The following is a 25,162-nucleotide window of genomic DNA, read 5'->3' as shown; positions in this document are numbered from 1 at the left end:
ACTTTAAAGGTTGGAGGTGTGACTACATAAGGTGGCAGATTTCAATGACAATGTTTTTATTGAAGCACAGATAAATTACATTGTTCCTTGCATAATGTAAATTCAGCATTTTGCTGACAACTGAGCTTCCTCTCCCCTTGTTGCCTGTCCTCTATGTGCCCTTTGCACTTCACAGCAAATGGCATCAAATGCATCCACGTAATGGAATAGCAGCTTTTGCAGAAACCTCAATGTCAGGATAAAAACTTAGAATTTATTATGCTGTTTTCAGTCTACCAGGAATTTTAAAGCGATCTGAAAAAAAAAATCAAATATCTGCGATAAACATATCAATGAAGAACTAACATGAAAACACATAGCGATTCCTTTAACTTGAACTGGTAGGAAATCTCATTCTTGAACATGTATCCAGTTACAATGGATAAGGTGCAGTACTCCAATGACAGGAAACAAGAAAACCTGCTGATGCTGGAATCTGGTGCAGTACTCAAAATTTCTGGAAAAACTCAGCCTGGAGGGTTTGGCGGGGTGGGGGGGGGGGGGTGGGTGGAGGGGGGGGAAGGTTATTGACTATTTGGTTGGTGACTGATGAGACAGATTATAATGTATTGTTCCTCCAATTTTCAGGTGGCCTCACATGAGACCATGGATCAGACATATCAATGTGGCAATGAAGTGTGGAAATGAAGTGGTCGGCCACTGGGAAGTCTGCTATTTCAGTTAACAGTGTGAAAGCATTCAACGAAGCAATCTCCTAATCTTTGTCTAACATTCCCAATGCAGAGAAGGCCATATCAGAAGCACTGGATGCAATAAATGACCCCTACAGATTTGCAGGTGAAATGTTTGGTGCCCCAAAAAGTGGTGATGCAGGAGTGGAGCACTTCTTGCAATCACAGGGGGTAATTGGTGGGAAAGGACAAGTATGCCAGGGAGTCACGGAGAGAGGGATATCTACAGAGAGGAGAGGTGAAGAATGTGTTTGGTGGTGGGATCTCATTGTAGATGATGAAAATTTCACAGAATAACATGTTGGATCTGGTAGGTAAGGATGAGGGGACACTGTCATTGCTGTGTTGGGGGGGGGGGGGTGAGAAGGTGAAGGGGGCACGTGTAGGGAAGGGAACAGCAGATATGCAGGAAATAGAGATATGGGTGAGGGTCAAGTTAATGGCAGTAGAAAGGAAACCAGTTTTTTTGGAGGAGAATATTTCATAGATACTGGAATTGAAATCCTCATTCAGGGAGCAGATGCAACTGAGACAGAGGAAGTGAGAGAGAAAGGAATAGAATCCTTACAGGAGATAGGGTAGAAAGCAATGTTCAAGGTAACTGTGGGAATACATTCTACTGTGTAATTGGATTTTGGATTTCCTCATGTACAGACTACAATCAGTGAGGATGGTAAGAACATCTCCACAATCTCCATCAGTACCGAAGCACCATAGGACTGCGTTCTTAGCCCCCTGCTCCACTCGCTTTACTGTGTCTCTCAGTATGACAACACACTATAAACAAATTTGCTGACATTACCAAGGTAGTGGATTGTATATTTAAAAAAAAAGGCAATGAATCCGCATGCAAGAGATTGCAAACTTGGCTGAATGGTACCACAAAAAATAACCTTGCATTCAATGTCACCAAAACCAAGTTGTTGATTTCAGTAAGGGAAAACAAGAGGTATACAATCCAGTGATCATTGGGGGAAATCAGAGGAGGAGAGGGTGAGCAAGTTTAAATTATTGGGAGTCACTATCTTGGAGATATTTCCTGGACCCAACACACTAATGGCATTGAGAAGAAAGTACATTGCCACCTTTACTTCCTCACAATTTGAGCAAATTTGGTATGATATCGAAAACACTGGCATATTTCTACAGATGTGTGATGGAAAGTGTTCTAATCAGGTGCATCACAGTCTAGTATGGGAACACCAATACCCCAGAGTGCAAAGCTCTGCAAAAGGTAGTGGACACAGCCCAGGACATCACAGGCAAACCCCTTCCCATCATCAAGACATCTACAGGGTACGTTGCTGTCAGAGAGCAGCAGCAATCATCAAGGATCCACACCACCTAGCAAAAGCTCTTTTTTGCTGCTTCTGTTAGGAAAGAGATATCAGTGACACACGACTTGTATAATGATGATGATCATGGTTGCATTTGCTACTAGCAAGGTCTTAAGGATATCGTATGATTATACTTGGCTGCCAGCAGGGGCTGACACAGGGCAAGAGACTGCAGTGAGATAGATCTGTAATGGAGATTTGCAGCCTCATGGTATTGTCTCATGGGCTGTTGACATCAACTTTAAAGTAAAGAACCTTTTCCTTCATCCATGTGTTGTCTAAGAACTCACACATATGAATACAAGATGAAACAACTTGCACCACCAAGTTCAGGAAAAGCTGCTACTCCTCCAGCATCAGACTCCTCAACAATAAACTCAATTAGGGACTTATTTAAGGACTCTTACTTTTGAACTTTATTGTTTGTTTTTTTCTGCTCTCTGTATTGCACTTAGATTTGTTTATATGTGTACATTGTTTTTTTTTGCACTACCTCAAACCGCAGCAAAAAGAATCACAGGGTTGTGTGATGTGAATGTACTCTGACCATAAATTGGAAATCCAGAATCAGTGGATTTATAAAACAATTCCATAGTTAGTTTGTCTCCTGAAATAAAGAGGAAGATTGAGAGAGTCACCAGAGATGGACCAAGTGAATTTGAGATCAGTGAAAGTTGGCAGCAAAATGGATAAAGTTCAAATTTATTGCCAGAGGTCATGCATGTCATCACATAAAACCCTGAGATTCTTTTTCCTGGGACCAGGAAAAATTTCTACTTATCGGTTACTGTAAACTGTACTCAAGAAAAAGATGTGTATTCAAAAGAGAGAAATGCAAACCAACTAACTGTGCAATACTGGGGAAAAAAAACATTCACTAATATATAATGTGCAAAGTTAGAGTTCTTAAATTAGTCTCCAAGTCTTGTTTAGGTGGAGGAGTAGCAACAATTGCTGAACCTGGTGGTACGAGTCATGGCACCTATACCTCTTTCCTGATGGCAGCAATTTGAATCGAGAATATCCTGGATGGTGCATATCCTTGATGATTGCTACCGCCCTCTGATAGCAGTGTTTTGTGTAGATTTTCTTGATGATGGGGAGAGTTTTGCCTTTGATGCACTGGGCTGTGTCTCCTACCTTTTTTGGGGCTTTCTGCTCAGAGGTATTGGTGCCTCATGCTAGGGTGTGATGCAGCCAGCCAGTACACTTTCCATTACACATCTGTAGATGTTTACCAAGGTTTCCGATGTCATACCAAACCTTTGCAAATTTCTGAGAAAGTAGAGGGACTGATGTGTTTTCTTAACAATGACATGCCACTAGAACTAATTGGTTGATTTGTGAAGAATTGTGTGCTTCTTGCAGTGCAACTTTAAGTACACGCATCTTTACTATTTGGGCCATTTCCTCGACTCTTACCCTTTTGAGGGGATTTGAACTCCTGCCTTCATTGTAGTAGTGTAGCATTAATATCCAGATAAAAGAAAAATTTCTTGCCATCCACCTCAAGTGGACATCGCCTTTCTGCCACTGATATCTTAACAGTTTTATCAGGACAGAGCAAGGTCTCTGGTGCCGCCCTGGGAATGGCATGAGGCCATGGTGTGCATGTTCTATTTCAACTTTTTCATCATTTGTATTTTTTCCTATTACTTCGGGAAACCATTTTTTAAAAAGGGCTTTGACCCTCCATGCCTTCCTGCAGGCCAATAATTTTGACATTAATGTGCCTGCTAAAGTTTTCCAAAATGTCTAATTTCTCCCATATCTTATCTTTTTCTGTTTCCCAAGTATTTAATTTCTGTCATCATTTGTATTTTTTCCTATTACTTCGGGAAACCATTTTTTAAAAAGGGCTTTGACCCTCCATGCCTTCCTGCAGGCCAATAATTTTGACATTAATGTGCCTGCTAAAGTTTTCCAAAATGTCTAATTTCTCCCATATCTTATCTTTTTCTGTTTCCCAAGTATTTAATTTCTGTCATCATTTGTATTTTTTCCTATTACTTCGGGAAACCATTTTTTAAAAAGGGCTTTGACCCTCCATGCCTTCCTGCAGGCCAATAATTTTGACATTAATGTGCCTGCTAAAGTTTTCCAAAATGTCTAATTTCTCCCATATCTTATCTTTTTCTGTTTCCCAAGTATTTAATTTCTGTTTTCTACTACCTTCCAGTACATCCTCAAGTCTGTCTTCTGAATTATTTATTCTCAGATTCAGTTCAGCCAAAGCAGTCTGGAAGCTGTTCATTCCAACTGTATATCATTTAACTTTTTGTTAACCTGCTTATTATTGGTTGATTTAAAACCTGCATTATGTCCTTCAAAGTGCATTTGGCGATTTCTTTATGCTTGGTCTTTTTTTCTGTCTTCTTACCTTTGCTCTTTGTTGACAATTCTCCCTCCATACTTATTTCTTCTTCCTCATCGAAGGTTCCACTCTGTGTCAGAGCCCTGAGCGTCGGGCTTCATTAATCTATGCTGACTCTCATAACTCGGCACTGCCCACATTAGCTCAGTCAGGAGAAGTGCTTGCCTGGGGGGAGGGGTTGGTGGGTCAAAACTCTGCCTCCGGCTTCTCCTTTGAAGGAGGTGTCATTCCTGCAATGCCAAGTTGAGTTAATTCCTTAACTCTATCAGCCTGAGGTTGAAGGAATTGCAGATTCTTTTCTTATACCCATTTAGTTAAGTTTTAAAGTCCATTTATTTAGATGGTGTCTTTTATAACCTTTATCTTTTATGAATGCTGAGAGCCACAAGATTAACATCCTGACCACTTACAGTATCACATGAATCCCCCATATGTTGAAGTTATTCATGACATTTTTCTGCAGTTGTTGCATTGTGAAGATCATGTTGATTGCTCCACGTGATGATCTAAAACCTGCTTGTGTCTCTGGAAGGATCTTCTCGGCTAAAGGCTTGAGCCAATTATTCATGATGTGGGTGAGGATCTTTCCTGCTGTTGCTAACAAGGAAATTCCACAATAGTTTCCACATTGTGATTGATTGCCCTTCCTTTTGTAGATGGCAACGATTCCTGAGTCTCTAAAGTCTGCTGGTACATCTTTATTTATCCAGGTGTTGATGAGAAGTTGATGCAGTTGGTAATGATGTAGGTTACCTCCAATTTATAGACCTCAGCTAGTATTCCGTTGAGTCCAGCGGCCTTGTTGTTTTTCAATGGCTCCCTTGACTTCTTTATGTGTTGGTATTTTGCTTAGGGAGTCGTCAATGAGCTATTTTGGAATGTTGTTAATCATATTCCTGTCAAATGAGACAATTTGATGTAGAAGATCTTCAAAGTGCTCCCTCCATTGAAAATTGATGTCAGCATTGCTCTTCAGGATGGTTGAACCATCTTTGCTTTTGAGAGGGGTTTTACTGTTAGTAAAATGTGTCAAAAATAACGTTTTTTTTTAAAGCCTCTAGTGTCATTGGCATCTGTTAGTTGTTGGATTTTTTGAGCTTTCTTCCTCTACCATTGATTTTTCAGGTTCGGGTGCTCTTCTAGCCTGCAGTCTTGCATCCCCGATAGCATTCCAAATTTGGCAGCTGAAGAAACCCTAGTCTGAAGATATAAAGAACTGTAAAGGTATTTTGTTTCAAAGTATATCTCATTAATAACTTTAATCATAACTGTTGCAGGGGGGAAAAAAACTTGTTTATGCAGATAATATACTTAGGGTAACTGTAGATATATATTGATTGGGAGACCATGGGAGGGTAGGGTGGTAGTGTTCTGCTCTACCTAACATCATGATCAATGGATGCCTTTAGCACCACCCAGGTTATGGAGGGTACTGGTCGTACCACACTCTGGGTAGGCATCTGTGGTTTGTTTTGGGGGATTGTCTCTCTTTTTCTTCGCTATGTCTTTTCTATCTAATTTTTTCTTTTTGGTTTCATTTGGAATTTGTCTCTCTCCCTCGGGATCATCATGATTGGAACTCAGATAGTGGGTGCTCAGTGCTGGGGGTGGGGGCAATAGATATGTAAACTTTTGAGCTATTGAACAATACAATTAAATGTTTGAGTTTTTATGTGAATGGCCTTAATGGAACAGTTAAAAGAAAAAGTGCCCTGGCACACAAAGAAAATGGGGGTTGAACTGGCCTTCCTTGAAGAGTCTCATCCAACAGAAAAAGAACAGAAAATTAAAGGGGTTGGGTCAGCCAGTTCATAGCCTCTTACAACTATAAAGCAAGGAGAGTGGCAATATTAATAGGGAAAAATGTTCCAATTAGAGTGCAAGATGTGATTGTAGACCCATCAGGTAGGTATATTAAGGTATATTGTTAGATGTACTCAGAATCCTGAATCCTGATGAATTTATATGTGCCAAACACCGATGACAAAAAACTTATTCATGACAACTTTTTTTAAATTGGCAGATGCACACGAGAACTTGTTGGTGAGTGTGGATTTTAATTTTTGTCTGCATCCAGCTCTAGATAAATCAAAGAGAATTACAAGGACGAAGGTAGCTACAGCTACCTTGGGATTAATTAGTCGTCTTAATCTAGTGGACATCTGGAGAAGACCATCCAAGGGAAAGGAATTATTTCTTTTATTCAGGACAGTATGATTCCTATTCTAGGATAGATTTATTTTTGGCTTCATCCCAATTGCAGGGTTGAATTATGAAAGCTGAATACAATGCGAGACTGTTATCAGATTATTCCCATCTTGATTTAACAATTATTATGCCAGATAACCAAAAGGCTGTCAAGAGATGGTGCCTTAATTCATTGCTGTTGAAGAGTCCAGATTTTTGTAATTTTAAGACAGAATTAATTCATTCTGTGAGAAGTGTAATTCAACTACTGATAAATTTATTTTATGGGACACATTGAAAGCTTATCTAAGAGGAGAAATAATTAGTTATACCTAAAGGATTAAAAATGAATATAAAAAGTAAGTAGCAGAATTGGAGCAGAAGATATTATATTTGGAAAAATACCTTCAACAAATGGGCTCTGAGGAAAAACATATGCAATTAATTAACAGAAAGCTCAAGTACAATACATTGCAAACTTACAGAAAAAAATGATAATTAGAATTAAACAAAAGTACTATGAGCTAGAGGAAAGAGGCCATAAGGTCCTCTCCTGGCAGTTGAAAGCAGATCAGATCTCCAGAACAATAAATGTAATTAAAACAGAATCATACAGGATTTCCTGTAAACTACAAGACATTAACGAGGCTTTCAAAAAATTTATGTTAAATTATATGAATTTCAATCATTAGGAGATGAGAATAATAGAGGATTTCCTGTCACAATTGGACCTTCCAAATTTAAAGCTAAAAGAACAGAGGTCTAAATTCTCTCTATTCAAGCAGAGATAAGGGAAGCATTGGACTCCTTACAAACTAATAAATTCCTGGGAGAGGATGGGTTCCCCCCTGAATTTTATAAATAATTTAAATATCTTTTAATACATCTTTTTATGGAGGTATTGGATCAGGCCTCCCAAAATCATTTTCAATGGCAATAATTACAGTGATACTGAAGAAAAGATAGGGTTCCAGTGAAATCATCATCTTATAGACCCATATCATTACTAAAGATTATTGCCAAAGCCTTTGCAAATAGATTGGCAAAGTGTTTGCCAAAATTAACTAATGCGGATCAAATAGACTTTGTGCAAAAGAGACAATCTGCAGATAATGGAAGCAGATTGTTCAGCATAATTCATCTGGCACAAACAAGATGATTTGAGAGACTCTGTGGCCCTTGATGCAGACAGAGCCTTTGACAGAGTGGAATGAGATTTTCTATTTAAGGTGCTGGAAAAATTTGGGTTAGGGAAAACATTTATAAATTGCATTAAAGCTCTATATTCTGAGCCTAAAGCCAATGTGATTACTAATAGGCAAATTTCATCAGCATTTCCATTTATCAAGATGGTTGTCCAACATCTCCAGCTCTCTTTATCCTAAATATAGAGCTGTTAGTGGAATTTATCCAATGAGATCCAGATATTAAAAAATTCTTGGTCATTCAGGAAGAACATTAGATTCATTTGTTTGCTGACAATGTACTTTGATACATCTGACAGAGCCAGCAACCTCTACAAAAACTACAATCTAAATGGGAGGATTATGGGATAGTTTGGTGTTACAAAGTCAATTTGGATAAAAGTGGAATTATGCCTCTTATAGGAGGGAATTATAATCAAATTTAGAGAAATTCACAATTTAAGGAGCCACTAAATGGCATAAAATATTTAGGGATAAAAGTAGATAGTAACTTTCAGTATTTATATATGTTGAACTATCTTCCATTGCTTAAGAGAATTAAGGAAGACCTTGGTGAGTGGATGACTCTCCCAATAATTCTTGTTGGTAGGCTCAATTGTATAAAAATGAATGTGTTGCCAAGAGCCCAGTATCTCTTCCAGATATTACAGATTCCATTACCTCAGAAGTTTTTTCAAGACTTAAATGAAGCATTAGGAAATTCCTCTGCAAGGGTAAACCACCCAGATTACCTATTGATAAATTATCAAAAGATTATGAGATGGGAGAGGTTTGAAGCTCCCAGAGTTCAAGAAATATTATTGGGCAGCCCAAATGAAGTTTGTCACATCCCTCTTTGACAGAGGAGACAAGCCTTCTTAGGCAAAAATAGAGCTGCATAAGGTTGGAGAGAGGACAGCAGAAGATTTTATATATAAACAATTCAAAATTAATTTTGGATGTAAAAAGTTTCCCCTTTATCAAAACATACAATTAATATTTGGAATAAAATAAATGATCAAATCAAGACTAAAGGGGGCCTATCTCCTGAAACACCTCAAGCTCAAAATAAGTTTATTCCTTTAACAATGGACAATAAAATCCAGGACACCTGCTCCAGGTGTATCGAGGATTTTTATGAGCAGGGGCAATTAATATCATTTGATCAATTAAAAACCAAATAATACTATCTTCAGCTATTTTCAATTAAGATCTTATTTAAGAAACAAATTGGGCCCAATGATAACCAAACAGCAGTGCAATGAAGTAGAGACTCTGGTTTGAAAGGGGACTACAAAGAAATTTATTTCGAAAGCATATTTCTGACTTCAAATGGGTACCCAGAAACATGGATTACATCAAACTAGACAAATTTGGGAGATGGATTTTTTTTTTTAAAGCTGGTCTGACCAATACTATTAATGTAAGGTATAGATTGACACAATACACTTTTTTTGGATCAACTACATCTTACAGTGCAAAAATTACACAAATTAAAATTTAAAAAAACATCAGATTAATGTTTTAGATGTGCTGAAGAAACAGGAACCTTTTTGCATTCAACCTGATCATGTTCTGAGGTGAAGGCTTTCTGGGAAAGTTTGGGAAATCTTCTTGAACAAATCACAAAAATGTGATTTATACAGATACCAGAATTGTTTATATTGGGAAATATAGCAGATTCAAGACCAAAATGAGACTGTCGAAATTCCAATTAGAATTTGTAAAGATTGCATTGGCAGTGGCCAGGAAGTGTATAGCAGTTACCTGGAAATCTGATTCCCATCTAGACGTGACCAGCTGGAAAGCAGAAATATATGCTTGTATTCCCCCGGAGAAAATTTATTCGAACCTTAGGAAAAATTACAATGTTTTTCTAAAAATTTGGAGTCCATATCTTCAACATATAGGTGTATATTCTTAACAATGCCCCTCCCCCACTCCACCCCCAGCCCCTGCATCTGGGAACCCCCTGGGATTCAATTTGTCAGGATATTTGTCACATGGTGGGAGATTGATGAATCCATTAAACCTTTTTCTTCTTTCTTTTCTCTCTTCAATTCTATTGACTATTTCTCTCATATTTTCCATGGGTGGATGGGAGGGGGAAGGGTTAGGATTTGTTTTATTTAACTCAAAATCAACATAAAATGATAAGATTATGTTTCTTTTATGTAATTGATGAATTCCATGTTGATTTGAAAATATAAATAAAATCATTTAAAAACCTTTGTAAATGGCATTTATCGACCTCACCAAAGCCTTTGACTCGGTATCAAGGGAATTGATCCTATCAATAGGATGTCTTATCCACCTCCTGAAAAGTTAATTTGAACCTGAGACTCCTCCACGATGACGATGATTGCTTAAGGTGGTATGTGGGTGGAAAGAAAAAGTTTAAAAACCACTATTTTAATCATACCTCATTAATTTGTTATGTGCACAGTTTCATAACTCCAAAGGAAATGGGCCAATTACAATTTATCTCGAGCAAAATATTTCAGTAACAAATGGTTCCATCCCAGTGATTCTCATCCTTCCCAATCACATACCACCTTAAGCAATCCCTTACTAATCACAGTTTATTTGGCTTGGCTTCGCGGACAAAGATTTATGGAGGGGGTAAATGTCCACGTCAGCTGCAGGCTCGTTTGTGGCTGACAAGTCCGATGCGGGACAGGCAGACACAGTTGCAGCGGTTGCAGGGGAAAATTGGTTGGTTGGGGTTGGGTGTTGGGTTTTTCCTCCTTTGTCTTTTGTCAGTGAGGTGGGCTCTGCGGTCTTCTTCAAAGGAGGTTGCTGCCCGCCGAACTGTGAGGCGGCAAGATGCACGGTTTGAGGCGATATCAGCCCACTGGCGGTGGTCAATGTGGCAGGCACCAAGAGATTTCTTTAGTCAGTCCTTGTACCTCTTCTTTGGTGCACCTCTGTCACGGTGGCCTGTGGCGAGCTCACCATATAACATGATCTTGGAAAGGCGATGGTCCTCCATTCTGGAGACGTGACCCACCCAGCGCAGCTGGATCTTCAGCAACGTGGACTCGATGCTGTCGGCCTCTGCCATCTCGACTACTTCGATGTTAGGGATGAAGGCGCTCCAATGAATGTTGAGGATGGAGCGGAGACAACGCTGGTGGAAGCGTTCTAGCAGCTGTAGGTGATGCCGGTAGAGGACCCATGATTCGGAGCTGAACAGGAGTGTGGGTATGACAACGGCACTGTATATGCTTATCTTTGTGAGGTTTTTCAGTTGGTTGTTTTTCCAGACTCTTTTGTGTAGTCTTCCAAAGGCGCTATTTGCCTTGGCGAGTCTGTTGTCTATCTCGTTTTCGATCCTTGCATCTGATGAAATGGTGCAGCCGAGATAGGTAAACTGGTTGACCGTTTTGAGTTTTGTGTGCACGATGGAGATGTGGGGGTGCTGGTAGTCAAGGTAGGGAGCTGGCTGATGGAGGACCTCCATTTTCTTCAGGCTGACTTCCAGGCCAAACATTTTGGCAGTTTCCGCAAAACAGGACATCAAGCGCTGAAGAGCTGGCTCTGAATGGGCAACTAAAGCGGCATCGTCTGCAAAGAGTAGTTCACGGACAGTGCATGTATGGCAAAGGGATTATTTAAAGTGGTAACTGAGTGGAAAGAAAAAGGTTGGGAACCACTGGGATAGAACCATCAATTCAACTTAATGAAACAACCCTGGAAAATGTGGCCCACTTTCCTTAACTTGGAAGTCACCTCTCTTCCAATGTTGACCTTAATGACAAGATCCAACATAGTCTAATGTGCGCTGGAAGAGCTTTTGGATGTCTCTGAATAAAAGTCTTTTATGACTAACATTTCAACAGACACCAAAATGTTAGTGTATAAAGCAGTGGTGATCCTAACACTTCTGTAGGCATCAGAAACCTGTACAACATACCAACAACATCTGAATGCATTTGAAAAGTTCCATCAATACTGTCTAGGAGACATGTTAAATATCAGCTGGGAAGATGGAAGAACTAACATCAGTGTGCTAAATGAAGCAAAGAGAGCAAGCATTAAAACCTACCTCATTAAGAGCTAATGAGAAGGAGCAGTCATGTTGTTCAGATTGAAGGTGAACATCTGCTGAAATGAATTTTCTACTCAAAATGCAAACACAAAAGAGGAGGACAGCAGAAGAGATTTGAAGACATCTTAAAATCCAACATGAAGAAATGTAACATCGACATTAATAATTGGGAAACCAATGCCAAGGACAGGAAATTCTGTCAAACCATCATCTGAGAAGGAACAGCAACTTTCAAAGCCAACAGATGTGCCGAACTAGAAGAAAAGAGAAGCAGCAACAACCAAAGCCTGATCTACCATCTAGAACTAGCTGTCCTGAATGTGGACGATCTCTCAAAGCCAAGATTGGACATATGAGCCATTTGATAGCCCATAAATAAATCAACGGAATGAAGTCCATCATCCTCAACCTTAAGGGATAGCCATGATGACACTGTTGGGTCCAGGAAAGGTCCTCCAAGACTGATTCCCAGGAATTTTAATTTACTTACCCATTCAATCTCTGATCCCTCCAAGGATCACTGGATTGAACACCTTTGATTTTCCCTTCCTAAAGGATACAATCAGCTCCTTGGTTTTTGGTGACATTGTGTGAGAGGTTGTTGTAAGTACACCATTCAGCCAAGTTTTCAATCTCCCAACTTTTTGCTGACTCAACACCCCTTTTTATACTGCCTAGTAAAGTGGCATCATCAACAAATTTGTAACTGGTGTTCTGCTGAGCTACCCAGTCATATGTGTAAATTGAGCAGAACAGGAGGCTGTCATGGCCCCGTTGTTCTCCTGTGCTGATGGAGATCATTATTCTTGCCACTCCACCTTGATTGGGGCCAGGATGTGAGTAATTGCAGGATCTAATTACACAGTGAGGTATTGTGGCCCAGGACTTTGAGTTTGCCTATTAGTTTTTATGGGTTGCTGTTGAATGCTAAACTGTAGTCAATAAATAGCATCCTGATGAGTACATTTTTGCTGACCAGGTATTCCAGGGTTTTGTGTAGAGCTAGTGAGATGGCACCTGCCCTTGACCCGTTGCTACAGTAGGCAAATTGAAATGGATCCATGGTGCAGGAGGTAGCACCAATGTAGTTGTCAATGCATTGGAGAAAGAGTTGAAGAGCCTTGCTGGTATTACCTTGTAGCATAGATTGCTTCACAAAAAGATATAGATTGCTGGGATTCATGTGAGTATCCATAGCTACATCACTGATTTGAAGAAATTGGGGTGAGTCGAAGGAGAAGTTATTGAGGGTATATACAAGTTCTGCCAATATGGAGGGTGGTGGTGGAGGGTGATTGGTTTGGTCAATTATCCAGAAAGAAGCAGAGCGCCTTGAGTCTTTTTTTAAATTTTTTAAAATTTTCTCACTATGAACCATACTGACCAAAATACACACAAATATTTCCCTCTTGAATATACACAGTGTCATTTACTCCCCTTTTCCCCCCTCCCTCCATTCAACATATATGATGCATTAAACCCATTAAACAATGACATCACACAATGAAAATAAACAAGAAATTTGTGTCATCTACGTTTAAATACTGGGTCAGTTCATTTCGTCTTCTTCTCCTTCTGTCATTTTAGGTGGTGGAGGTCCGCGGTAGGACTTCTCTGTTGTGTTCCATGTATGGTTCCCAAATTTGTTCGAATACTCTGATGTTATTTCTTAAATTATATGTTATTTTTTCCAATGGAATACATTTATTCATTTCTATGTACCATTGCTGTATTCTCAGGCTATCTTCTAATTTCCAGGTTGACATAATACATTTTTTTGCTACAGCTAAAGCTATCATAATAAATCTTTTTTGTGCTCCATGCAAATCGAGTCCAAGTTCTTTACTTCTTATATTACTTAGAAGAAAGATCTCTGGATTTTTTGGTATGTTGCTTTTTGTGATTTTATTTAATACCTGGTTTAGATCTTCCCAAAACTTTTCCACTTTCCCACATGCCCAAATTGCATGTACTGTTGTTCCGTTTCCTTCTTACAGTGAAAACATCTGTCTAATACTGTTGGGTCCCATTTATTTAACTTTTGGGGTGTGGTGTATAGCCTGTGTAACCAATTATATTGTATCATGCATAACCTCATGTTTATTGTATTTCTCATAGTTCCGGAGCATGCTTTTCCCATGTTTCATTCTTTATCTTTATGTTTAGATCTTGTTCCCATTTTTGGTTGGGTTTACAGCTTGTTTCCTCATTCTCTTTCTCTTCCAGTTTGATGTACATGTTTATTATAAATCTTTTAATTATCATTGTGTCTGTAATCACATATTCAAAATTGCTTCCTTCTGGTAACCTCAGACTGTTTCCCAATTTGTCCTTCAAGTAGGTTTTCAGTTGGTGGTGTGCAAACCTTGTATTGTGAGTTATATTATATTTGCACTTCATTTGTTCAAAAGATAATAATCTGATACATATCTTAATTGTGCTGCTCTATAATAATTCTTAAAGTTTTGTAGCTGTAAGCCCCCTTGTTTGTACCATTCTGTTAATTAATCTAGCGCTATCCTCGGTTTCCCCCCTTTCCATAATTACTTTCCTTATTATTTTCTTTAACTCCTTGAAGAATTTCTCTGTTAGGTGAATTGGTAATGATTGGAATAGGTATTGTATTCTTGGGAAGATATTCATTTTAATGCAATTTACCCTTCCTATCAGTGTTAATGGTAAATCTTTCCAATGTTCTAAGTCGTCTTGTAATTTCTTCATTAAAGGATGATAATTTAGTTTGTATAGATGGCCTAGATTATCATCTAGTTGTATATCTAGGTATCTGATTGCTTGTGTTTGCCATCTAAATGGTGATTCTTTCTTAAACTTTGTGAAATCCGCATTATTCATTGGCATCGCTTCACTTTTATTTGTGTTGATTTCTCCATATTCCTTCAATTTCTTATGTAATTTAAGTATACTATGATGCCATCTGCAAATAGACTGATTTTATATTCCTTCTCTTTTATTTTTATCCATCTTATTTTATTTTCTGTTCTTATCAGTTCTGCCAGTGGTTCTATAGCTAACGCGAACAGTGAGGAAGATGGTGGACATCCCTGCCTAGTTGACCTGCTTAATTTAAATTGGTTTGATTATATATCCATTTACTGTCACCTTCGCCAATTGTCCCTTATATAATGCTTTAATCCAACTAATATATTTCTCTGGTAGGTTGAACCTCTGTAGTACTTTGAATAAATGATTCCATTCTACTCTGTCAAAGGCTTTCTCTGCATCTAAGGCAACCGCCACTGTTGGCGTCTTGTTTCCTTGTATTGCATGGATTAAGTTAATGAACTTACAGATATTGTCCGTTGTTCGTCTTTTCTTAATAAATCCAGTTTGATCTAGGTTTACTATTTTTGGCACACAGTCGGGAAAGAAAAAAATGATATAGCATTCGTGCAGGAAATACATCTAAATGAAGTGGAACACAAGAGATTAAGGAGAGACTGGGTAGGGCACATAACAGCAGCATCATATAATTCAAAAGCCAGAGGAGTAGCTATATTAATCAATAAAAATGTACCAATCAAGACAGAGGATGAAATAATAGATCCAGCAGGGAGGTATGTAATGATAAAGTGTCAAATATATTCAGAATTTTGGAATTTGCTCAATGTATATGCACCTAATGAAGAGGATCAAAAATTTATGCAAGATATCTTTTTGAAGATTGCAGATACGCAGGGGAATATACTGATAGTAGGGGACTTTAACCTTAATTTGGACTCAAAGATGGATAAAACTGGAAAAAAGGTTAGCAGAAAGAACAAAGTAATCATATTTATGGTTAAATCGATGCAGGAAATGCAACTTTTGGATATATGGAGACAACAACACCCAAAGGAGAAAGAATACTGATTCGGGTAGACATAAAACATATTCAAGAATAGACCTGTCCCTGTTGTCAGCCCACATCCAAGAGAGAGTTAGAAAAATGGAATATAAAGCTAGATTGTTATCTGATCACTCACCCCTGTTATTAGCAATAGAGCTGGAGGACATCCCACCGAAAATATATAGATGGAGATTAAACTCCATGCTACTTAAAAGACAGGATTTTCGAGAATTCATTGAGCAATAAATTAAAATGTACTTTGGAATAAATACTGAATCAGTGAAAGATAAATTTATACTATGGGATGCAGTGAAAGCATTCATCATAATAAGTTATGTAACTAAGATGAAGAAGGACTACAATCGGGAAATAGAACAGCTGGAAAGGGAAATAAGTACAGAAAAAGAATTAGCAACAAGGGAAGATACAACAAAAAGAAAAGAATTGGCAGACAAAAAATAAAATATGAAACACTACAAACATATAAGGTGGAGAAGAAATAATGAAGACAAAACAGAAGTATTATGAGCTAGGAGAAAAAAAGCACAAAATACTAGATTGGCAGCTTAAGACAGAACAAACTAAAAGAACGGTATTGACATCACGGAAAAAGGACAAACAAATTACATATAACCCAACGGAGATCAATGAAAACTTCAAGGAATTCTACGAGCAACTATATCGAACTGAGAAATGAAGGGAAAAAAGACAAAATAGATGAGTTTCTAGCTAAAATTGAACTACCGAAATTGCAAGAGGAGCAAAATAAATTAATAAAATCATTTGAAATAGAGGAAATACAAGATATATTAAAAAAAAACTACTGAATAATAAAACGCCGGGAGAGGACGGACTCCCAATAGAATTCTACAAAACATTTAAAGACTTATTAATTCATCCTCTCCTGGAAGTAATGAGCCTCGAGTATTCTTTATGAAGGATGGAAGTGCTAACTGTGGTGCGCTATCGAACAGAAGCAAACTCACAAAACATGAAGTCTGTTCTACAGGCTTTATTCAATATAAACTTCCACAGAATTGGCTGTGAGAATGCTGTTGCAAACTCTGAGACTGGCCTCGAAGGGCTGGATCTAGCTTATATCCCGGAGGGTGATTGACAGCTGACCGGGTGGGGCTTGGTCCATTCAGGTCGGCTGATTGTCAGCCAGCCAGGTGTCCTCCAGTGCTCTTCTACAGGTACACAGGTTGCCTCCTGCAGATTTGCATAGGTGAGTTGCGACCGGCGGCATCCTCTGCAGGCATCACAAGAGTTGAATGTTGACCGGTGGTGCTCTCCATAGGCATGGGGTGTGGTGGGTGCTGATCGGTGGCATCCAGAGGTGTGGAATGCATCGGTAGGGCGGTCTTGTCAGCGCCCGTGTTGACCACGTCATCATCGTTGTCGGTACTGCGTTGTAGGCCTGGGAGGGCCCGGGTGGGATTGGCACCTGCACTTGTCCAGCCCAAGATGGAGGTGTCACGTGGGGGTGCATAGCAGCGGCAGAGCTGGCTTTCCTCCCTGGCTGTGCTGGTTGCACCAGGAGAAGTGACATCCTTGCAATCTGTGGAAGTGGTGCCTTAGCGAGGCGGCCTGGCGAGGGCAGGGGCTGGTCCAGGCACATGGCGTGCACACGGTGATCATTGCCGGGGAGGCCAAAAGTAGGGCTGCCAAAGTTGGGGAGGCCGAAAATAGCTGCGGGGGCAATGGCAATGCCCAGCAATCGCACGTGGCCGGGACTGGGAAGGAGGGGGGCAAGTCATAGAGGGCCACTGAGCTGCCAGTTGGGTTTGAAAGGCATACTTTAGCGAAGTGGCCTTTCTTGCCACATCTTGAACAGTACTGATTCCTGGCCAGGCTGTTTTGGCGCAATCGACATTCTGACCCACTTCAGGACCCACAGTACTTACAAGGGTTACAGGGTGCCCGCAGCAGCGGTGTTTTCATGCACCGTCTGGTTTTGGGCCACAGCTGCAGTCTGTGCTGACCACGCAGAGGCCTGGGGAAGCCTGGAGTCGAAGGCTTCGGTGTGCAGGGCAGCTGCCTCCAAGATTCAGACTACCTCCATTGCTTTGGTCAGGGAGTAGATATTGTCCTCCAGCAGCTTCTGCCTTACGGTTCTCACACATAGACCCCGGGCGTAGGCATCCCTGATCAACCTTTCGACCTCTCTTTCATTCACCCCAGGTTCTGCCAAACAGTCAGCTAACTCACATAGGGGTCCCAGGTAGGACTCTGTCATCTCTCCAGGCAGCTGGGCACAAATACTCAGAAGGTACCTTGCAAAGACCACATTTGTGGGAGGTTTATACATGGTCTCTAGGGTATTCATCACTTCTGAATACCTGGTGCAGTCTGAGTCCTGGAAAACTCAGTGACCCAGCTTCAAGCGGAGTAAAACGAGCCTTTTTCTGCCGGAGTCCAGGATGTCATCGGCGTGTGCCTCGATGTTTGCTTCAACTGTGTGCTTCCAGATTCTGAAGTGTGCCTGCACTTCTGGATGGCATGGGTCGACTTCGAGGCTCCCGGCACTCAGGAGCTTCTCCATAGCAGCTTCAAATTTTATGTTGAATAAATTGTGGTGAGTTATCAAACAGAAGCAAACGCACAAAACATGAAGTCTGTTCTACAGGCTTGATTCAATATAAACTTCCACAGAGCTGGCTGTGAGAATGCTGTTGCAAGCTCTGAGACTGGCCTCGAAGGGCCGGATCTAGCTTATATCCTGGAGGGTGATTGGCAGCTGACAGGGTGGGGTTTGGTCTATTCAGGTTGGCTGATTGACAGCCGACCAGGTGTTGCCTTGTCCTCCAGTGCTCTTCTGTAAGTACAAAGGTTGCCCCCTGCAATAAGCTAGTGGTGTATCACCACACTAACAAAGCAGTCCACCAGAGAGAACTGAAAGTTGTCAAAGTGATAGAGAGCATGTGAGGTGTCCAGGATAAACTGTTTGGGATACCTAAACAATACAAAACTGTTCATGAGTGAAACACAAAAAGACCCATGATTGTAGTAAAAACAGAAATGCTGGAGGAACTCAGCAGGTCTTGCAGTGTCCATAGGAGGTAAAGATATATAACCACCATTTCAGTCCTGAGCCCTTCTTCAAGGAATGAGTAAAAAGCAGGAAGGTGCCTGAATTAAAAGGCTGGGGAGAAGTAAAGAGCAAGGAGAGGAATACAGAGAAACAGACAAAGAATGATAATTAGACACATAGGAAGACACATATGGATCACTAAAACACAAAATGCTCCTATCCATGGGCAGCCAACCGTATCAATTTCAAAGTAATCACTACTAGTCAAATCGTCAAATTTTTACCAAGTCTCATGCAATATCATAATTATTACACCTAAATATTCCAGGCTTGTAACACCTGGTGCCTCATTCATCTTGGAGATCTTCTTGTGATTCAGTTCCCCTGGCTCACGATCTCTTCCCTAGAATTATGAAAGATTTCTGTTTGATAGTTGCATACCATCCACCTGGGCCTTTCAATTACAGTAAAATAATGTGGAAAAGTATTTTCAATCTTACCAGTTTAGTTTGGAGCATGATGTGGATGACTCCTTATATTCAATGGCAACTCAAGATTAAAAAGAAAGTCTCAAAAGAACCAAGCAAATTTTCCTTTGTAGATGGAAACCAGCAATAAGTGGCATACATTCAGGTAATAGTTCAGGGAGCTTGGGATATTGATCTGTGACAATAAGCCCTACATTTTATCAATCACTTTACTTTCAACTCCACTGCCTTCATCAGGTTTTGATCTCCACACTTTGAAATGCTGATTTAAAATTCTATAACTGTTAGGTTGGAATCTGACCTTTCATTCTCCAGATGAATGATTCATACCTCGGTTACAAGTTGAGAAACAATTACTATTTTACTGATATAAATGCAATTTATTTTCTGAAAGCCAGTCATCTTCACTCAAGTACAGCAAATCATAGACAACTCCAATTAACCGTTTCCATTGACCCTAGACTCTGAAATTGATCATAAACAATATGCATAGTCTTTCCTCTTTAGTTTGTCTTCTCCTTTTACATACATTTTCAGCATGTATCGGTTAACAGTGTAATATTGCGATTTATTATTTTGTTATTATTATCATATTCGGCGGGCAGCAACCTCCTTTGAAGACGACCGCAGAGCCCACCTCACTGACAAAAGACAAAGGAGGAAAAACCCAACACCCAACCCCAACCAACCAATTTTTCCTTGCAACCGCTGCAACCGTGTCTGCCTGTCCCGCATCGGACTTGTCAGCCACAAACGAGCCTGCAGCTGACGTGGACATTACCCCTCCATAAATCTTCGTCCGCGAAGCCAAGCCAAAGATATATATATTGATTAAATAAAATATTCATAAACAAGTCTTTCCTCACACCTTATTTTTCTGGCTTCCATTTCCACAAGTATCTACAATAGGATGTTATATAATATTTTGGCACCCTCAGTGAATCTTTCTTATATCACCCAATCTTCTCCTTGGCAGGAGAAAAGAAGTCCTCTGGGATAGAACTATTTGAATTTCACAATTTGTTAAAATAGAATAAATTGTGCAAAGCATGAAGAATTAAAACTGAAAGCATAAGAGTTCCTATTTTAAAAGTGTTGAACTTTAGATTCTTGGAAGCCCAAATCAAGTTTGAATACAAAAATTTTTGAAATTTGGCATTTGAGAGATAAGGTAATGGGAAACAATTAAAAAGAAATCATGCCTTGTAAGGCAAGGACGTTGAAGATGAGGTCGCTATTATTTTCAACATATTAGTGATCTCAAATACAATAATGTAAAGATCATTAAAGATATACATATAAACACAATGTTGGAGAATCTTAGCTGGTCAGTGTACTTTATATAGCAAATATAAAGATACAATACCAATGTTTCGGGCTTGAGCCCTTCATCAAGGTATAAAAATTTGTTTTTAAGACACCTGAATAAAATGGTGGTGGGGGGGGGGGGTCACGAATGGGCAGGAGCACAGTCCCAAAGGTAGGAGGAAATAGGTAGGTAAGGGAGAGCTCGCCAGCAAGTGGGTGGATGAGGGATGAGTGCACGGAGAGGGAAGGGGTGGAGAGCTGGAGAAAAGAAGGGAGGGAGCATGGAAAGTAGGCTAGCAGAAAACTGAGATGTCAAAGTTAATGCCACTGGTTGGAGAGTGTCCACATTGAAAATTAAATGTTCTTCCAATTTACAGGTGGTCTGGTCTTGGGGGGGAGATAGTACACGAGGCCATGAAGAGATATTGAACATGGGAGAGGGGGACAGAATTGAAGTGGTTGGCTATTGGGAGATCCTGGTCACTGATGCAGACAGAAGTGAACTCTTAGTCTCTCCAATATAAAGAAGGCCACAAAGGAAGCAGCAGATAACTCCAGCAGATACATGTGAAGTGCTATTTCACTTGAAAGGAATGTTTGGCGAGCCAAAAAAATGGTGAGGTGTAGGCACAAGTGTGGCACTTCCTGTAGCCACAGGTGAAGGTGCCAGGGGGTGATTGGTGGGTTGGGATGAGTGGACGAGATAGTCATGGAGGGAGTGGTCCCTATGGAAGGCAGAGAGGGGAAGACGTGTCTTGTCATGGAATTATGTAGGTGGCAAAAATTATGGAGAGTATGTTGAATGTGGAGGCTGAAATGGAGGAGATTTGGCTATGGGATGAGTTGATGATGGTCGTGGAGGGGAAGCCACATTTATGGAAGGTGGACATTTCAGATTATCTGGACTGGAGAACCTCATCTTGCGAAGAGATGCAGCAGTGATGGAGAAATTATACAAAGGGAATACAATCCTTGCAGGGTACTGGATGTCAAGAAGTGTTGTTGAGGTGGTTGTGGAAGTTAGTAGGTTTGTAAAATATGTTTGTGGAAAACTTGTTTCCAGAGATGGACAGAGAGATCAGGAAAGGGGGGAGTGTTGCAGGAGATAGACCAGGTGCATTTGAGATTAGGGTGGAAGTTGTCAGTGAAGCTGATGTGCTCATCATGGATGCATGAGGTATCCCCGGTGTAGTCATCAATACTGTAGAGCAGAGGAAGAGTTGAAGGGCCTTGCCTGTGTAGGCTTGCAGGATGAATGCTCCACAATACCAACAAATAGGCAGGCATAACTTACCCTTACCCTTACCATTACACATACAGGTCCCCATGGGTACTCCTTTGATTTGAAGCAAGTGGGATGAGTCAAAGGAGAAGTTATTACGAGTGAGAACAAGTTCTGCCAGGCGAAAGAGGGTGGTAGTGGAGGGTGACTGTAATCTCCCCTACATTTGACTGCCTGCGTGACTGTGCTCCTCTCTCCCCACCATTTTGTTTGGATGCCTACTGACATTTTCTCACACATTGATGAAGGGCTCAAGCCAGAAACATTGATTCTATATCTTTATCTTTGCTGTAGAACTGATCCCCAACATACGTCCAAGTTCCATTCCGACTGATTGGTTGGATCTTGAAATGGATGCAAGTCACTCCAGGCCTACGCTCACCTCCCCCTCCCCCACAAGACCATCGTGTCCCAAAAATGGAACAGATTTGGCAAAAGATGCATCTCAGCACCCTTCCAACCCATGGCTACCACCATGTTGCTCCATCAAAAGAAACAGCTCTTGGATCCCCGGGTCTGACGCACAATTTTTACATTTTTTTTTCTTTATTTTAAAAAATTTATAGTTTTTTTAGGTCAAAAGTATGGATGGTCAGTCGTAATTTCCATAGGTTGCAAGTAGGAGACCACCTGTATTTGGAGGCATACAAGACCCCCTTTTTTTCCTTAAAAAAAAATCACTCCAATCCCCCACCCCCAGTCTTCTAAGAGAAGATAGCATTTTGGTGCTGCTATCTTGTGTTGAGCACCAAAATATCAGCGTAGTGGAAGCTTTCATCTGCAAGATAGCAACAAGAGGAAAGTGCACAAACTTCACTATTGCATACAAACTAAAAGTCATAATGTATGCTCAGGAGCATGGTTATAAAGTGGCAGCTAAAGTTTTCAGAGGACTGCAGACACCAAAAATGGTACATGCATGGAGAAAGCAAGAACAATGGCTTGAGACTGCTAAAAAGGGTAAGTGTAACCATTGTCCAGCCCCATGTTGGCCACAACTTGAGGAAGAGTTTAAAAAACTGGGTGATAAATGAAAGAGATAAAGGGAAATGTGTTTCAACCAAGATAATACCATTGACGGCACTGAAGACTGCATTATTTGAAGACAGTGATACCAGCAGTAGTGATGATGAGTTTTTAGGCTTTGATAGTGGCAATGCTAAGGAACATTCAGGCTTTGAAGATGATTAAAGTTTTTGATGTTTCCCAAACCTTTTATTGTGTTTTGGTTTATGACAGTAACATTTTTAATGTTCTCTTATGAAAGGTTTTCTCTTGTTAATTCAGCAGTATTATTATTTAAATATTTTACTGTTATCCAAGTTGCATGTTTTGTCCAAATTTTACCTGTAAATACACCAAAATAATTTTTTTCCTAAAATTTCCTGCTAAAATGGGGGGAGGGGTCCTATATGCCTATGGATCTATGCTGTCAAATATGGTACATTGTTGGACAAGCAAACTTTCTCCAGCAATGTGTTTTTACTTCAACCACAGTATCTGCAGACCATTGTGTTTTACTTATTTAATTAAAAATACAAGGCCATAATTAAAGAAAAACTATTGAGCAACAAGTAAATCCAACAAATTTAATTTATCCAATTAAAAAGTGGCGTGTCTGCTGTTGCATTACAAGTATGAGAGGATAATTAATGTTTATAGAGATACAGGAAAGAAGTTTGACAAAGAGAATCAGATGTAATAGCTTGGAGGAAAGGTGAAGGATTATGGTGTTAGAACATTGGAAATATTGACAGAGAAAGTTGACACATTTTGAAAGATCAGGGAATTGACAGCTTTGGAGGAACTGGTAAAAAAAATTGAGGCCTCGTTAGCACAACCATAATGAGTAGTGGGGCAAGCTCGAGAGGCTCCTGTTTTCTTGGCTTTGAGTTATTCCACAGCTTATGTTACAAAGTAGAACTGAATAAAATTCATCACTGATCAAATCTTGGAATTGAAGTGGATATTAAAAAAAAACAACACGGTTGGCATTGCAGTTAGTGCAATGCTGTTACAGCACCAGCGATAGAGGCCAGGTTTGAATTCCATGCTGTAAGGAATTTGTACGTTCTCCCCTCATCTGCATGGGTTATCCCTGGGGGCTCCAGTTTCCAATCACTGTCCCAAATGTACCGGGTGTGTAGGTTAACTGAGTGGCATGGGCTATTGGGCCAAAATGGCCTGTTACCATTGCTGTATGTCTAAATTTATAAACATTGAATTTAAAGGAAAAAATGTAAACTTTAAAAACAATTAAATAGCAGAAATAAGAATGGGTAAGACCAATTAGTTAATTGACTAGTGCATTCAGTAACACGATCATCATTGTAAACATAAGGAAATACTAACACTAATTGGGCTGCAGAATAGCTTTGATACTGGTTTATCTGGTTTCAAAGACAGCATGGTTATCATATATTGTGTCTTTGACATTCAAAAACACTTCAAAACTTATTTAAACACCAATTTGGACAGTCTGCACTATTGCAAGTCACTTTTTTGCACTCTGATTACTGCAAATATTTATTACCTATTGGTAGGAATATATAGGTCAGCACAACATCGAGGGTCAAAGGGCCTGTACTGTGCTGTGCTGTCATGGTCTATGTAAAAAGTAAAATTTTAAAATTAATTTTTTTTAAAGACTCAAAATATAATTAATTTAAAACTAACATTAAAATATGTAATTACCTTGTCCTATTCATATCAAGAAGTCTTCTGTTGTTGTGCCACTTGGTTTTACAGATAGATGATCTGAGGAAACTTATTCTGCCCCCGAGTGGACTGACAGTCCTGAGGAGGGCTGGTTATTCATGTTCTTGAAGCTGGCAGATATTGGTTTCCAGCAGAAATTTTTCTTCCATTGGAGAAACAAGTAATAAATATCCAAATCAGCTGAAGAAATATTGGGAAGCTCTGCACAGTCCCTGCTGATATAAGCCAATGCAAATTGGCTCATTACTCTACCAAACAATGCAAGAATACCTCATCTCACTCTCATCCCAAAAACACGATAATGCGTTATCGTTCACAGCTGACATTTGTGAAACTGCAAATACAGGTAGAAAAATCAGTTGATGGAAGCACAGAGCTTAAGGAAGCTAAACAGATGTGGGACACAAATAGGAAGAACAAGAGACCAGAGTGAAAGACTCAACCAAATACATCAGATTGTGAGAAGTACCATGTGATAGGCTTGGCAGTTGGTAAGTTATTTGATGAAAATATGGAACAATAATTACAAATTGTGGCAAAGTGAGGGTAAATTCTACATGGCATATGAAATATAGAGGATGGATGCCAGACAAAACAAGCAATAAAACAGGCTGATAAAAT

At 39.8% G+C, this 25,162-nt stretch overlaps 1 long non-coding RNA gene across 3 annotated transcripts in view; it reads left to right on the top strand.

Annotated features, from left to right (window-relative positions):
• Window positions 1-15,087, top strand: part of LOC138755365 (uncharacterized) — a 40,917-nt gene extending 25,830 nt beyond the window's left edge. The window contains exons 2-5 of one of the 3 annotated variants that reach the window (XR_011352223.1): window positions 628-837; window positions 5,568-5,666; window positions 6,466-6,485; window positions 14,873-15,087. This is a non-coding gene — a long non-coding RNA (uncharacterized lncRNA). Of the gene's footprint in view, window positions 1-627; window positions 838-5,567; window positions 5,667-6,465; window positions 10,024-13,451; window positions 13,688-14,872 lie in introns of those variants that run through there. The other 2 variants (XR_011352224.1, XR_011352222.1) reach the window with 2 other exon arrangements.
• Window positions 15,088-25,162: the final 10,075 nt, after the last annotated feature.

Source organism: Narcine bancroftii, chromosome 2 (genome assembly GCF_036971445.1).
Source record: "Narcine bancroftii isolate sNarBan1 chromosome 2, sNarBan1.hap1, whole genome shotgun sequence".
In the NCBI taxonomy this organism is placed as follows: Eukaryota; Metazoa; Chordata; class Chondrichthyes; order Torpediniformes; family Narcinidae; genus Narcine; species Narcine bancroftii.
This window is presented reverse-complemented; position numbering and strand designations above follow the sequence as displayed.